The following is a 15,320-nucleotide window of genomic DNA, read 5'->3' as shown; positions in this document are numbered from 1 at the left end:
TCATTAGATAGGCATTTATTCCAGTGGTTCCTTTCATGAGTCTTTTGATGTTCCCAGATCATCCTACACTTCTCCCCATTTGGTGTCAACTAATGCAAATTCTTATTTGTATCTGAGAATAGAGCCACCTTTGCTCTTCTAGATGTAGCTTTTATCTCTCCAAAGCACACACATTATCATTTGCAGAAGTGATGACGGTGATGGTGGGCAGTGTTTCTTCCCAACAAGATGGTGGTACATCTCTCCTGGGTCTGCAACATCCTAAAGTGTCCCAATAGCTACAGAAAGCAAGTTTCCATCTGCCAGACCCCAATGTCATCCATTTCTGTCTATGGCAATCATTAACACGTTGATAGCCCCATACTATGCACAAAGTATATGCTAGGTGCTGGAGTTTCTGAAATTTATAAAACAAGTTCCATACCCTAGAGAATGTACAGTCTCACCTATAATATAGAAAACAAGCGCTAAACTATAGCCATTTGTCTAAGTACTAAATGAGTGGCAGCAGCCTATATGGGCCAAAGCAATTTTCAGGGAAAAAGTTTCAGAAGGGATACATGCTCTAACATGGGCCTTGAAGGAGGGGTGAGGCCTAGCTGAGAAAAAAAAGTTATAGAAACATTCCAAGCAGCCAAAATGTTCAGTGGCTCAGATATACAAATGTGCTCTATAAGTTAACTGGTTAGACCAAATGGAGTATTGATGGGAAAAATATCTGAGAGGGCTTATTTGACATAGATTCAGTGAACTTACATATCCAGGCTAAAGAATTTGGAACCATGTCCTGTCGGTGTGCTCAGTGGTTGAGCATCACCCTATGAACTAGGAGGTCACAGTTCGATGCCCAGTCAGGGACATACCCAGGTTGAGAGCTCAATCCCCAGTGGGGGCCATGCAGGAGGCAGCCAATCAATGATTCTCTCTCATCCTTGATGTTTCTATCTTTCTCTCCCCGTCCCTTCCTCTCTGAAATCAATAAAAATATATTTTTAAAAAGAATTTGGAACCAGGGGAAATCCATTAAAGCATATTTTCTCTAAGTATAGTCTAGGTTTATTAAGTGTTCCATTAAAAAGGGTGGGGATTGAGGGGAGAGATCTGTAATCCAATAAGTGTGAACAATGATGGGGTCTTCAGCACCTTTAATATTCTTATGTGCATTATGAGTTTGCAAGAAGGACATATAGTATGCAGTGTTTCCTACATTTGTCTGACCAAAGAACTTTTTTTGAGATGCATCGTGAAGTTCTAGTGTTCTGTAAAACTCACTTTGAGATAAACCACCTGGAATGATTTATAAGGGCAGGAGTTGAAGGCAGAGCCATCTCTCACTGTTAGGAGTGGATATGTCATCAACAATAGAGAAGAAGATAAAACTGATGGAACCAAAGGGAAGGCTAAAGATCAGAAGTAGAGAGGATAACCTCCAAGATAGGAAGAGAATATGAAAAGAGGTATAGATATATCTTGAGGAAACAAAATGATGAAAATTCAGAGATATTGGAAAAGGAGATGAGAGCCAATGAGTTCACCACACTGGATGGTCAAGATCCTCTTACTAATGTAGGAGGGAATGTTATCAACTGAAAAAGAGAATGGAACTTGATAAAGTAGGATATATTAAGAGAAAACTAGTGTAGGCTTGTACTTCAAAACCACACCAAATAGGAATGAGAGTTCAGATGGCATGCATGTATAGGGTTTCGTAACAGTGGGAGGGAATGGTAAGTTTTGATAATAGATTCATGGGTGAAGAACATAAGAAGTGGTCACGTATATAGAAGATCAGGGAACAAGGAAATCCAGAGGGTGATTGAGAACAGTGTTAAAATGGTTGGGTATGGGGTAAAGTCAGACTGACAAAGACATCCAATGAAGCCAGTAGTGGCCTACTGATGGACCTATTGGAAAGAGTAGATTTAGGCATTCAGGAAGAGGAGTTCTCAAACTGGGGTCGGAACATTTGCGGTCAAATGTGAAGTGTTAAAAATGTAAATTGGAATTAAAATGAGACTTAAGAGAAGTAGCTGGGGAAGATGGTGATAAAGGTCTGTTGAAAATAATGGCAGTATGTTTTTGGATTGAGGTGTCCATCAAAATAGAAAAAACAAATCAGGTGTAGATTTTGAAGAAGGATAAAAACGGGTTCAAGAAGGCATTAGAGGACCAGGATGGAGAATCTAGTATGAGCCTATGTTGAGAACCTCAAATGAAGAGTAGAATGAAGGCAGGAGGTCAGTGGTTTAGTGATCACAGGTTAGGTATAGTTAAGACATAGAGCCTATGATTACAACCTGGCTATAAACCCTGCTTTGCTATGCTCTGACTTCATGATCTATGGCAAATTACCTCACCTGTCTTAAGCATCAGTTTCCTCATCTATAAAATTAGAATATAATTCCCACCCCAAAGGGTGATTATAAGAATAACGTCAAATAATGTGTGAAAAGTGCCCAGCACAGGACCTGCCACACAGTGTGATGAAGCAGGAAAAGAGTGGCCTTCACTTGGGAGACAGTGACATTGTGTTCTCCAGTATAATGCCATTTCAATGTTCTTGGTACCTGTTTTTCTATTTAGGCACAAACTGCAATAATTAGTCCAGAAAACATACTCAGTGCAAGGGGCAAGGCATAACACCAATAACATGCTGCACCATAAATGGTGCTCGTGTTGGAATCCTCATCACAGAGTTATAATGATGCAATAACCAGGACCTGTGGCTGGCTTTCCTGAGCAGGGAGATTCCACTGTCAAATGACTTAGAGAAGGGGGTTCCATCATCAGGTATTCATGAAACCAGACAAATCATCATCCTACGTATGCATATATGCATATATGTGTATATATTGAGATATGTGTATATAGCTCACCTGACCCCAAAAATCTCTCATTTAAAAACAAGAATCAACAGTACCTGACAGTGTGAAGGCTCCTAGGATGTGCAAATCTTATTAACAGAGTTTGTGAATTGTCAAAGAGGAATCAAGAGGTCTCTATAGAGAAAATTAACATAGATTTAATGTGACAAAACAGTGGGCCCTTCTATTGGCAGGGCCATCCCAGGAGTCTCCAAAACATCCGAGGTATTTCTTCTGGACATGGGTATTAACTAGTGGTTAATTAAGGAGCTGCATTTCCTTGAAGTAAAACATTTATTGTAGCCTCGGAAAGCTGAGGCTGGGCTCCAGAGTGGTTTGTCTGGCCATGATGCTTGTGGTGCTTTGATTCATTAAATGGTTTTCTCACCAGTTTCCAGAAAGGTGGGATTTGTGATGTAGACTTGGGAATTCGTTTTAGGTAATTAGTTAAAAAGTTAAAAGTCAAATAGATTTCTTTAACAGGTTTAATGGTTTAACAGGTTGATGAGCTACTTAATTCCTACATCTTTCTGCTCAGGGGACTATTAGAGTTTTAAGGGACCTTCAAACTCATAAAATCCACCTCCTTTGTTACAGATGGGAAAGCTAAACCACCTAGAGGTAAAATGACTCATCCAAGGTCACCAGCTATTTCTAGGATTTTACTTTCTTTTCTCTATTCCTACTCCTTTGAACTCTCCTTCCTTTTCTCTTTGACCAACATTCTGGTCCCCCACAACTACCTCTCTGCTGATTATTTCTTGGATTGACCCTTGCTTTATGAAATTCTCTGTGCCTAAAATTATAATATAGGTGGTATTTGCCAATTAGTAACCCCTCACCACTAATTCATCTCTACATTTGGGACGAAGAGAGGAGGGAAACGGCACAATTTTAAATTTACTGTGATCTTTGAGTCAGCTTTATCGACACCTGGGAATTGCTGTTAGACAATTAAGGTTAGTAAAGCTCATTGAATTTCTCAGAGGAAAGGTGTTATTTGAATTATTACCAGATAATTATTGTTAAAAATAACAATAATGTAAAAAATAGGAACTTTACATGTTAGAGACATTATCATTTTAATTTCCAATGTGGGAGGAAAGCCCTGAGGGACCTAGAAATGATTTTTTTTTTTTTTCATAATATGCTCTATGCCGGAAACTCCTCAAATTCTGTCTAATGCCTGATGACCTGACATACTGCCCCAGAATCAGAAGGCAGTCCAGCCTTGCGAGCTGTTAGCCAAGTTGTTCAGCTTTACCTGCTCCTTAAACACAGCCCTAGGTGGGAAGGCGAGTGTCAGATGCCAGACCTGTGGTGCCTGGACCAGTGTCAGCAGCCTCACCTGGGAGCTCCTTAGAAATGCAGAATTACAGAGCTCCTTAGAAATGCAGAATTCACGTCCACCATTCCAGTTTGAGAAGACTGCTATAAGGTAGATGAGAAGACTTCTCATCTTCTGATAAGGAGGATCTAGGAAGAAGCCAAATGTATTGACAGTTTCTGAAATAGTTCCTTCACCGGAGATCTGTGCTCTCAGTTCTTTAAGTGGCTCTGAGTCATCATGGAAACAGCATAGGCATCTTTCTTGCACTGAGATCACAGTGGGAACTAGAATGTGTCCATGCTGGGTTGGAAGAGTTGCTGTATAGTGAAAAAAAAGCTCAGATTTAGAGTCAGAGAGGTCTGGGTTTGACTATACCCAGCTTCCTAATCTTGGAATGGTTATTTGAGCTCTCTGAGCCTCACTTTTCCTCATCTGTGAAATGGATATGGTAACACCTACAGGATGACATTGCTGTGAAGGTCAAATGATAATATATTTGCATATCAAAATGCCTGGCTTGGTCCCTGACAACATTTAGAGGTCTAATAAATGGCAGTTATTATTGTTCCTATTATCATTTTTGTAAGCTTTAGTCATGAAGGCCCCAGCTGTCACTTTAGAATGACTTGGTGTGGTTTCTAAAGAATGGGAATAAGACCTCTGCAGGAAGTGCCTCACAGTAATATATGGCTGTGTGTTACATAACAGCTCTGCTCCCCAAGGACTTCCAAGACAGAGCTGCAGAGATGCCAGAAACACAGGCGGGAATGGAAAGGACTCCAGTCTCCTGCCTCTGACACCAGCAAGAGCCGTGCCAGCTGGGTTCCCAGAGCAGACTATTACAAGGATGATGTAAGAGGCAAGGAGCACAGCTGTATTTCCGATTATGGGAGGCATGTGGGGCCCCAGCAGCCTCTCAAAATTGGCCCAGCAGCCTCTCAAAATTATCTTTTGCCTTTAAAATTGTGACTACATTGGTTATGGAAATCATTGAAAAAGAATAAATATGAAACTTCATGAAGTCATTTTCACTGAGTCTTTTTTAGAGGAGAACCACCCTTTAAGCAATAGAATATGACATACCAGGTGGCAATTCTGATTAATAGACCCTCAGGTGTGTGCTAAGGCACGTGGGGAAAGAAGAAGAAGGGGATAGGTGACAATTTGCCCAAAAAAAATGAAAGGAAGATCATAACAGCATGATGTAGGATTGAGAAAGAGGAGTTGGATTAGGGAACGGAGAGATTATGTCTCCATTTCATTATAAAATGCACAATTCAAATCAAATGCTAGGCATATTTAAAATGTACACTCATCTAATTACACAATGAAATTGTAGGCTTCCAGGCAATGTTTCACTGCAATGTACTAGACATATCGATCAGTGATTTCCCTTATCGTTTTAATGTAGTTGCCAGGGGAGAAAAGACCAGGCTTGTCTGGTGAAGTGTTGATGGCCTGTCCAGCCATGTGATGGTTTAGTAAGAAGAGCTCTATGAAGAGCTCTTGAGCCCCATTTACTGTTTATGTGGCTCCTGGGTTGTGGAGAGTTAATGGACATTTCGGTGCATAGCATGGCTCTGCCGTACTGGCTGCAAAGAGTGTGATTAATAGTGCCAAGTTGTCCTCTGGCGAGTAGTGGTGAGCAAAGTACTCACCTGGGAGTCAGAGGAAGTCCTGTCGTTCTGTAGGCTGCCATTTAAAGGCTGAGTTTTTGTGGCCAAGGAAAAACTACTGAGATTTCCTAACTTGGGTAAACAGTATTATCCCCACAGGGTGTTAGGTTCGGCTTTCTCATCTCCGGGTGAGAGAAAATGACTCTGAGGATAGAGATGAGATTAAACAATTAATGTTTCTTCTACCACAATAGGAGAACAAGGGAAGGAAATTAGTCAGACATGCGAGGAGTCATCGACATATTTCTAGAAGTAAATTCGTGATCTAATGGGGAAAAAAGTAAAACTTCGAAGTTATAAATACTGGGCAAAGCTAGATTGAAAAAAAGTGTTGAGGTGGCATAATAGCAAAATTGCCAGTAGCCTGTGTTTCCATAAGGTCATAAATTTAAGCATAGAATTGCTGCAGCATGTTCTCACCAAGAACTTCAGCTGAACCCATTGCGTTTGCAAAGCGTGAGAAATTCCTTCATTCTGGTTTTCACCCTGAGTTTATCGCCCCAGTGGTGTCTGCAATATTGTAGTGATTGTTTCTGCTGGTAATGTTAGAAAGGTTTGCTTCCTTGTTCTTTAAATCCACCTCATTTTTAAAACATTATTTAACTATAAAAAGATAATTATGAGTTCGGTTTATTGAAGTGAATAAGTGAAGCAAAATTCTTTATCTTTTGGACCCTCGCATATCCTTACAGGTGATGTACTCCCTATCCCTGAGTCTGTCTTGTCTGGTCAATGCTGATGGTCTGCTGGGCCTATTGGTGCTGAGCAAGCGCTGAGAGATGGTTAGAGATTTGTGAGCTTTTATATAAGTTATAGCCAGTAACAAGGATATGGTGTTGAGCAAGTCAGTGCCTTAATCTCCTCATCTGAGAAAATGAGGGGGTTGGAGTAGATAAGCTTAAAGGTCTTTCCAATTCAGTCTCAGCTTCCATTGACTCTAAGCAAGGGTCTTTTTTTCCTTTTAAATGCAGTTCAGCAGACATCAGCTGAGTGCAAACCTGTGTGCTGGGCATTGCACACTACAGGGCATACAAAGTAAAAGCTGTCTCTGCTTTCAAGGTGTTCAGAGAGGGGGGAGATATAGTACACAAATAATCATTAGAGTCCATAGAATGTGCAAAGAGCTTAGTGCAAAAGTGCTTCAAGATTCAAGTACTTAGTGCAAAAGTGCTTCGGGATTCACTTTCCTTTTGGGAAATGCTTCATAACTGAGGTAGCATTTGGATGGCCCTTGAAGCTATATGTGGACATTGGGAAAGGGAGGCATCACCATGCACATGGTGGGAAGGGGTGGGACTTCGCAGCAGTGGAGAATGGACTGTAGAGCTAAGACTAGGAAATTAGGTTGGGGCTATGTTATAGGGGCCTTGAATGCCAAACTGAGAAGTAAGCAAATGAGCAAAGAAGTGATATGTTTAGAGTGGTACTTTAGAAAAAGGAATGCAATATTGATTATGAAGGATGGGCTAGTGGTAAAGAGAATCTAGAGGAAGTGAAGGCAGTTAGGAAGCTCCCCAAGCAATCCTGGTAACAGGTGATCAGTGTTGAGATAGAAAGCAGGTATTGATTAAGGAAGCACAGCCTGAGTAAAAACAACAGAACTTGGCAGCCGATTAGATTTGGGAAGCAAAGGAAAAGAAGTCATTAGAGAAGATTCCTCAGTTGTATGTCCAAGTAACTGGAGGAAGATGGTACCAATGGCAGGAGGGGAAGAGGCTGGAGAAGGAACATATTTTGAGGGAGAAGCAATAAATTCTGTTTAAAACTTTCTGAATTTGAAATGCTCGTGCAATATTTCATGGAGTATTCATCTTTTCCAGGTGTGTATATAAATACTGAATGAATGAATGAATGAATGAGCCCATTACCAGCAGTTATTTAGAATGTTGGTTTGGAGCTCTGTAGACAAAAGCAAACACTAAAGATAGCAATGTGGATGTTCTCTGTGGAGAAGGGATTGTTGAGAAGGGTGGGTGTAGGCAAAGCCTGAGGAGAGAATCTTGAGGAATATCTAAACTTAGGAACAGGCCAAAGAAGACCAGCCAGTGAGGGAGGCAGAAAAGAGAACTGAAGGTAGGAGGAAAGTCAGAGTAATGCAGGGTCCCTATGAGAAGGGAGGAGAGCATTTCAGCCCAATGTGGCCAAAGATGCTGAACCTGGGAAAAGGCCTCTGAGTTGTGGCTCTGAGACAGGTGGTAGTTCATTCAGTAGCTCCTGAGGCTGAACTCCACAGGTTAGAGGACATGGAGCCTTTGCAGTGAATGGTGCAAAGAAGGTAAGAGCTCAGAAATATGGCCAGGTCAGTGGGTATCTTGAAAATAGGTAAGAGCTGCCTAGCCGGTGTGGCTCAGTGGTTGAGCATCAACCCATGCACCAAGAGGTCACCAGTTCCATTCCGGTCAGGGCACATGCCTGGGTTGGGGGCTTGATCCCTAATGGGGGCTGTGCAGGAGGCAGCCAATAGATGTTTCTCATCATTGATCTTTCTCTCTCTCCCTCTCCTCTAAAAATCAATAAAAACATATTTATAAAAAAAGTAGGTAAGAATTGAGCCCTAAAGAGAGAGACTGCAGTGGAATCAGGAACACTGGAGGAAGAGTGGGCTATGGCAAAGTTGACTAACACTCCCTCCTCTTCCCCAACCCTTACCCTCCACCACAGCTTCCAACTCAAAAACATAAAATCAATTCCACCTGCGCTGCCAGGGTGCTGCCAATGCTGTCAGACCACACAGGCCCGCAGGCAGGAACACTGAAAAGGGAGCCTGGAGGTCATCCATTCCAGCCCCTTCCCTGACTTGCCTCCTCTGGTGCCAAGGTGCTCACCAGCCTCTCACCCAAGTCCTGCTGTTCTGTGTCTATCCAAACAAATGATTGCCATGACCTGTTCACTCAGCAGCCTGACTTTTGTTTGTCTCTCCTCTGATCTAGATGCAGCCGCGCTCTGTCCCCTGCCCCAATGAACATCTGCACTAGGTCCAAGCCTTGGAGTGATTTACCTGAAGAGTGACACCATTTATTTGGAAACTACTGTGAGTACATTATGCCTCCAATGAAAGGCCTCTTAGTTCACTTTAATTAAACACACACACACACACACACACACACACACACACACACACACACACAATTGTAAAAGCAGATGAAATTTTAGAGGGCTTCATCTGTTGGATGCAGTGAGGTAATCGGACTCAGTCCTGAGGTGCCTGCAGCAGTTCTCGGCTTCCAACCTGCAGTGCGCGCCTGAGCAGCATCGCGCCCTCCTCTCCAGAGGGGGTTGGTGGGAGGGGGGCTGCGCCTAGCTGGACCTGAGCGCACTGTGCAGGAGTGGTGCTGCTCTGCTTGCTCATCTGCGCCTCTACCTGAAGCAGAGGCAGCTCCTGCCCAACTTGTTGGCCTCTCGCCACCTCACTGTGCCACTCTGCTGCACCTCACTGGAGTTTCATGCCACCCTGGTCAAATCCAGGCCTGCTTTCCTCGCCCATTTCTATCTGTTGTCTGAGCATCTCTGTGCCTGTGCTGTTGCCCCTTGCTACTCTCGGGGACCAAGACCCACCCTGTGGGGCTCTGGGCTCCTTCAGCCACATCTCTCAGCCTTTGTATCCAGCTCAGCTCTGCCATATGAGTGCATAGCTTGTGTACTGGGTTTAGTTCCCTCTGTAACAGGCATGTATGTAGGAGCAGTACAGCTCTTGCAAGGCACGGTACAGAAATAAGTTGGAGTAGGATGTGGGATGCCTATAGGCAAACACTGATGAGAGATTGATATCAAGTATTCATTAATCATTGTTAAAAATAACAAATGAATATTTGTGTGGGGGGGAGGTTCTTATTAGAAAAGCCAGGCATTAACATTATTTAGAGGCTATGCATGCAAAATAACCTAATTTCACACTTTGACACAAAAACTTACTCTATGTGTCACCGTCACAAATTCTCCTATATGGTGTGAGGCAGGTGATGGGATAGTATTTTCCAGGCATCTCTGTTACTGGAAAATGCTAAGCCTGGGAAACTCATGCCCCTCCTAGGCTTCAGGTAGGATTTTCACATTTTCATTTTCTATGTCTTTATAGCTATTCTGGCAAATATCAAACCCAAAGGGATAAAGCCAGAGGTTTCTGTCTTGTTTTGTGTTGTGTTGCTTTATACCCTGAATGCTTTGTCACCTGAATTGTGATTGATGGTAGCAGACGTGCAGGTGAAAGGCAGGCCACCTGCCCGAATGTAGAGGGGGCCATCGAAGCGCTCTGCAGTACAACGGGGCCAGGTGACTAGGGACTGAAGACATGACACCAGATCAAACAGAGTTCTTCATTTCCTACTTATGCAAGGAACATACTTGTGTCAGCACCTTCCTTTATCCTCATGTTCAAGTGTAAGGTGTGCCTTAGGATCCCCACATCAGGTGTTTCTCTGAGTTTTTCTTCATCACTGAGTAACTGTGCCAGTGTGGGTAGCACAGCAGTACTGGGACGCAGTACTGCTGTTGAGGTATCTGTATCCTTTGGGGGAGGAGAGAGTCTCCACCACTCCCACTTCCCTGTGCTGCACAGAGCCGAGATCCAGACCCAGAAATCAGGACCTAAGGTTTCATAAAAATCACCATTCAGCCCGCAAGTGAGCATCTGTTTCTGCTATTGAAAGTATTTCACCTGAGCAGAAAGCCAGCGCCTGCTTTCACATTTCACAGGTCCTAGAGAACCGACAGATTGGGTCCCATTCTTGCAGCCTGTGCTTTTCAAAAACTCAGCTCCCTCATATATGAAAGAGAAATAATGACAAAACTTGGAGTGACCTGCTAGGTACAAAAAGCAATAAGGTGATTAAAGTATAAAAATGTGGACTAATTACAAAACTTTGTCCCTTCCTGTGGGTTGACAATGCCCTGGGCCAGGTCTCAAGGCTTGGGGATGGGTATAAAGGGGGTGAGTGTTAGATTTTAAAACCTACCCACTCCCACACCACCTGGAAGAGCATGCCCAGTGACCCAGCCTTCTTGCCTGGACTGTTGTGAAAATTAAATGAGAGAATGTATATATAGAGTCTGGCTCAGCAGAGATGAGTGTATTTACTCAGTCAGCTAAAATTCACTGGACATCTAAAATGTGCCAGGCACTCCTCTAGACACCAGAGTTAGGGCAGCAAACAAACACCAACACCTGCTGTCGTGGAGCTTACACTCCATTTTCTTCTCCTGAAAATGGCAAATAGACAACATAGGTAAGTGGATACTAATAGGGAATTGATTCCCTTTTATTTTGCTGTGTCTTTCCTTCCAGAAAGTAAGATTGAGAAGCAAAGGGTGAAGGAACGGAGAGGGCAAGAAGACTGTAGACATGTCTGTTAGTCTCCCTCCATCCCCGATGGACACAAACAAAACCCCAGAACCACTCTCTGTCTTGATTTGTGGCCCAGAGGCTGACCTTTCTGAACTCCGTTGCTCTGCTGTCTTCTCTTCTGGCTTCCTCTTGACTTTGGCCTAAAGGAAAGATCAGCAAGAGGTGTGAGAGTGGGAGGAGAGTGAGGTCACAGCATTATTAATCCAGCCTCCTTCCCAGCCACGCCTTTCTTGCTCCTTCAGGGTAACGGTTTAAAGCTGAGATTTAACAGCTTCCCACCGCTGTTAGTCCCTGATGCTCACCATCCCCTGAGGGTCCCTTAACCTCATCTGAACCTCAGTATAATCCTTTCATTGAACTCTCTTCAGTTCAAACCTTTGAGTGTACCATCTGTTTCTTGCCAGGATCCTGCCTGATACAGTGGGGGAGATATACACTGAAAAACATTGTAAGTCAGCCTTGCCAAGAAGGTTAAAAAAAAAAGAGAGAATAAAATGTTATATCACAAAAACATCTTAAATTGATATGAGAACATTAGACCAAGTAGTGAAAGAGTAAATTGTAAGAACACATGATGAGAAAGTGCCAAAGGTTGGTTTTAATGAATAGACCACAGTGCTCAGGTTTGATGGGCTTCAATAGGCCAAGGGTAGTCTGTTCGAGCCTCAGCGTGAAGAACAGCCCTTGGTACAGCAGCAGCAAGACCAACGTGAGCAGACAGGAGGGGTCAGGAGGGTAATACAGTGAGATCACAGCGCTCAAGAGGAGATGCTTGTCCCAGCATTCTTTTCACCTTTGCTATAATTACAGCCCATTTGCCTCTGCCCAAATCTATATATTAAAAAAGATTACTAACATAAAAGAAGTGCTCTGTTATAGCTGAAAAGACAAAAACCATAGAAATGACACGCTCTGTGAAAAGAGCTACCATCACTGGGCACACTGACCATGTGCCAGGATGTGCCACCCACTTGACATGAATTATCTCTGAATTATCTCATTACTTCTCACATCAGCCCTAGAAGGTATTATTATTATTTCTACTTTTTCGATGAGGAAACAGAGGCCCAGAGAAGCAGAGTGGCCTGTCTAGAGCACACAGCTACTAGGTGGTAGACACAGTCCTGCCACCAGCCCTCACTGGGTGCCTTGTTTCCACCAGCCCTTTGCCCACAAACCCAAACACCCCACTAAGTTTTTCCCAGTGCGCTGTTGAGAAAGGGAGTGAGGAAATGGTTACCAGTCCAAAAAGATGGGGCGGGGGGAGATCATTGGTCTAAATTATCATGATCTAATGACTGAGTAATTATTCATCTGAAGGAGGTTCTCTCTAATTCCTTCCGATCCAAGCAGGCTGGTGAGTGGAAGGCACGCTAATGCGCCGGAGAGGGGGAGCCTGGCGGAGAGAAAATTGGGAGAGGGAGACAGAAGAGAGCACTCTGCTCTCCAAAGCCCCTGGAGACTGATAAGAGCTCACACAGATAAAATATTTATTTTCCATATGTTGTAGAAAGCCCTGCCATCACTGTATGTGCGCAATGTGTGCGAAGAAGTGTGAAATGTATACATCAAATGCCGCCTCTCTGGTTAATTTCCATGCATTTCACATGCATGATACCTACATCTCATCAATATGTTTTAATGCATATTTCCTTCCACATACAATATGGTCTAGTAAGGAAAGAGCCAACATCCTCCACAGCCTTTCTCACTGCTATGTTTCAGTCCAAAACTTGTTGCCAGGGCCAGCACAGTGAGAGTTAAAAACCAGAAGGGCCCGCTGGCTAACCCAACTGCCAGTCACCTTAGAATGCCTTCCCAGCCTTGAAGCCATCTTTTTCTCTTAACAGGGAAGAAGAAAATGGTTTTGTTCTCCTTGGACAATTGGGAGATATTCAGTCAGAATGTCGGAACTAACTGTTGAAAGGCAGGTGCCTGCAGCCACACTTTTTTTTTTTTTTTTTGAATGCAGAGTTCCCACCAGTGTGGCGGGAGGAAGTGCACAATGATTGGTCTGTTTCTCAGTGGAAGTGTTCAGGGTACACCCAGTTTTGCTTTGCATATATTTACAAAACATCTGCCCTTTTCTTGTTCTTAAATCCTTCCCCCTCACCAGCCCCCTTTCCCCTTTCTCCCAGTTTCTTTCTTTGTTATTGTTGGCTTGTCTAACTTTTTCATTGGAGCTTTCATTTTCCGGTTGAGGGGCGACTTCATCAGAGTGTATAATTTTAACACTGGGAGGGAGGGAGAAAAGGGGAGTGGGGTAGGAGAGAGAGAGAGAGAGAGAGAGAGAGAGAGAGAGAGAGAGAGAGCGCGAGAGCTGAAAAGAAAGAAAGAGGCCTAGCGGCCAGAGCTTGGCAAAGCAACAACCTTTGGCATGGTGACCAGGAGGAAGGTTCTGGTCTGGTGGGTGGTGGGAAGGTGCCTCTCCAAAAGGCTGCCAGGAGCCAGCCAGTGTGCTGCTGCCCTCTAACGGCTCCAGGCAGGAATGCAGAGCCGCAGGAGCTGAAAGAGACTGGTCTTCAGATGTGCTGTTTGTATAATTATTTTTTACACAACCAAAGAAGGTATTTTAAATGAATTACTATAGGACTTGCTCTTTCCTTCTTAATAAACTATTAATTGAAAAAATAGGGTCAGAATAACCCACCTGTGCATTTGTAGACATAGACTGAGGCTATATCTCAGTGTTTCTCAACTCTGGAAAAAGGAGTCCAGAGGATTTTCAGAGAAGGTGGGATGGGAATGAATTGCTTCTGAGAACACTGAACGGATCTCTGCTCTCTGGCAGCTGGGAAACAGCCCAGTAGCATAAAGACAAGTAAAGTGATATTGGGGATATGAACCAATTAAGGTTCAGTTTTCAATACTTCTGTTCATAGAGGTGACTCCAATGCCTCTATGTTTCGAATGTACCCCAAAGGTAATCCTTAAGATAACAAGTAGGAGGGTGTGGTGCAAGATATCATGTAGGAAGCTGGATGAAATCTAGGGAAGGAAGCAAGGGCATTTATATAAAGAACTTACAGTCCCGGTGCATGAAATTTGTGGGAGGGGGAGGGTACCTCAGCCCGGCTTGCACCCTCTCCAATCTGGAACCCCTTTGGGGATATCCAACTGCTGGTTTAGGCCCGATCCCACTGACAGTCGGACATCCCTCTCACAATCTGGGACTACTGGCTCCTAACCGCTCGCTGCCTGCCTGCCTGATTGCCCCTAACAGCTTCTGCCTGCCAGCCTGATCGCCCCCTAACTGCTCCCCTGCTGGCCTGATTGCCCCCAACTGCCCTCCCCTGCCGGCCTGGTCACCCCTAACTGCCCTCCCCTGCTGGACTGGTCACCCCTAACTGCCCTCCCCTGCCGGCCTGGTCACCTCCAACTGCCCTCCCCTGCTGACCTGATCACCCCCAACTGCCCTCCCCTGCCAGCCTGGTCACCCCAAACTGCCCTCCCCTGTTGGCCTGGTCACCCCCAACTGCCCTCCCCTGCTGGCCATCTTGTGGTGGCCATCTTGTGGCAGCCATCTTGTGGCAGCCATCTTGTGACAATGTGAGGGTGGCCATCCTGTGGTAGCAATCTTGTAGCGACATTGTGACACCACCTAGGCTTTTATTATATACTAGGAGCCTAACGCGTGAAATCGCAAGGTCCCGCCCACCCACCCACCGCCTTGCCTTGACCCCCGAACCTCTCCACACTGAGCTCCAGCGTGCATGGCCCAGCCCCCAACCCCTCTGGCCTTCTCTGGCTGCTTCAAGCCCCACCCTTAGTCCCTCGAGTCACCTCAGGCTGGTCCTGCCTTCTCCGGGTGCCTCCCTGCTTCTGCCCCGCCTCCAGAGCAACGTGGCAGCTCCACCCTGTCTTGGCACCAGAGGAGAGCATGGAAGCCTCCCACCTGCTGCGCTGTGCTCCTTCCCCTGGCAGGTGGGCAGTGGGGTGCTCTGAGTGCGAGCGGTGGGTGGCAAAGGACTGGTGAGGGGGGCGCTATGGGCTCTCACCCCCACCCTCCCTGCCATGGGGTGGTCCCACCTCCTCCAGGTGCCTCCCCACTTCCGTCCCATCTCCAGAGCAACGCCCCGCCGCATATGCGCAGGCAGCCTCCTGCAATC

The 15,320-nt window shown here is 44.8% G+C and overlaps 1 protein-coding gene across 27 annotated transcripts in view; it reads left to right on the top strand.

Moving 5' to 3' along the window:
* ZBTB20 (zinc finger and BTB domain containing 20) overlaps nucleotides 1-15,320 on the top strand; it is a 913,066-nt gene that overhangs the window by 842,065 nt on the left and 55,681 nt on the right. For all 27 annotated transcript variants that reach the window (XM_080655527.1, XM_080655526.1, XM_080655530.1 and 24 more), the window contains one exon: nucleotides 8,801-8,901. The gene's annotated coding sequence lies outside the window, so the exon portion shown is untranslated. The remainder of the gene's footprint in view (nucleotides 1-8,800; nucleotides 8,902-15,320) is intronic.

Source organism: Plecotus auritus (assembly GCF_963455305.1).
Source record: "Plecotus auritus genome assembly, chromosome: 2".
In the NCBI taxonomy this organism is placed as follows: domain Eukaryota; kingdom Metazoa; phylum Chordata; class Mammalia; order Chiroptera; family Vespertilionidae; genus Plecotus; species Plecotus auritus.
This window is presented reverse-complemented; position numbering and strand designations above follow the sequence as displayed.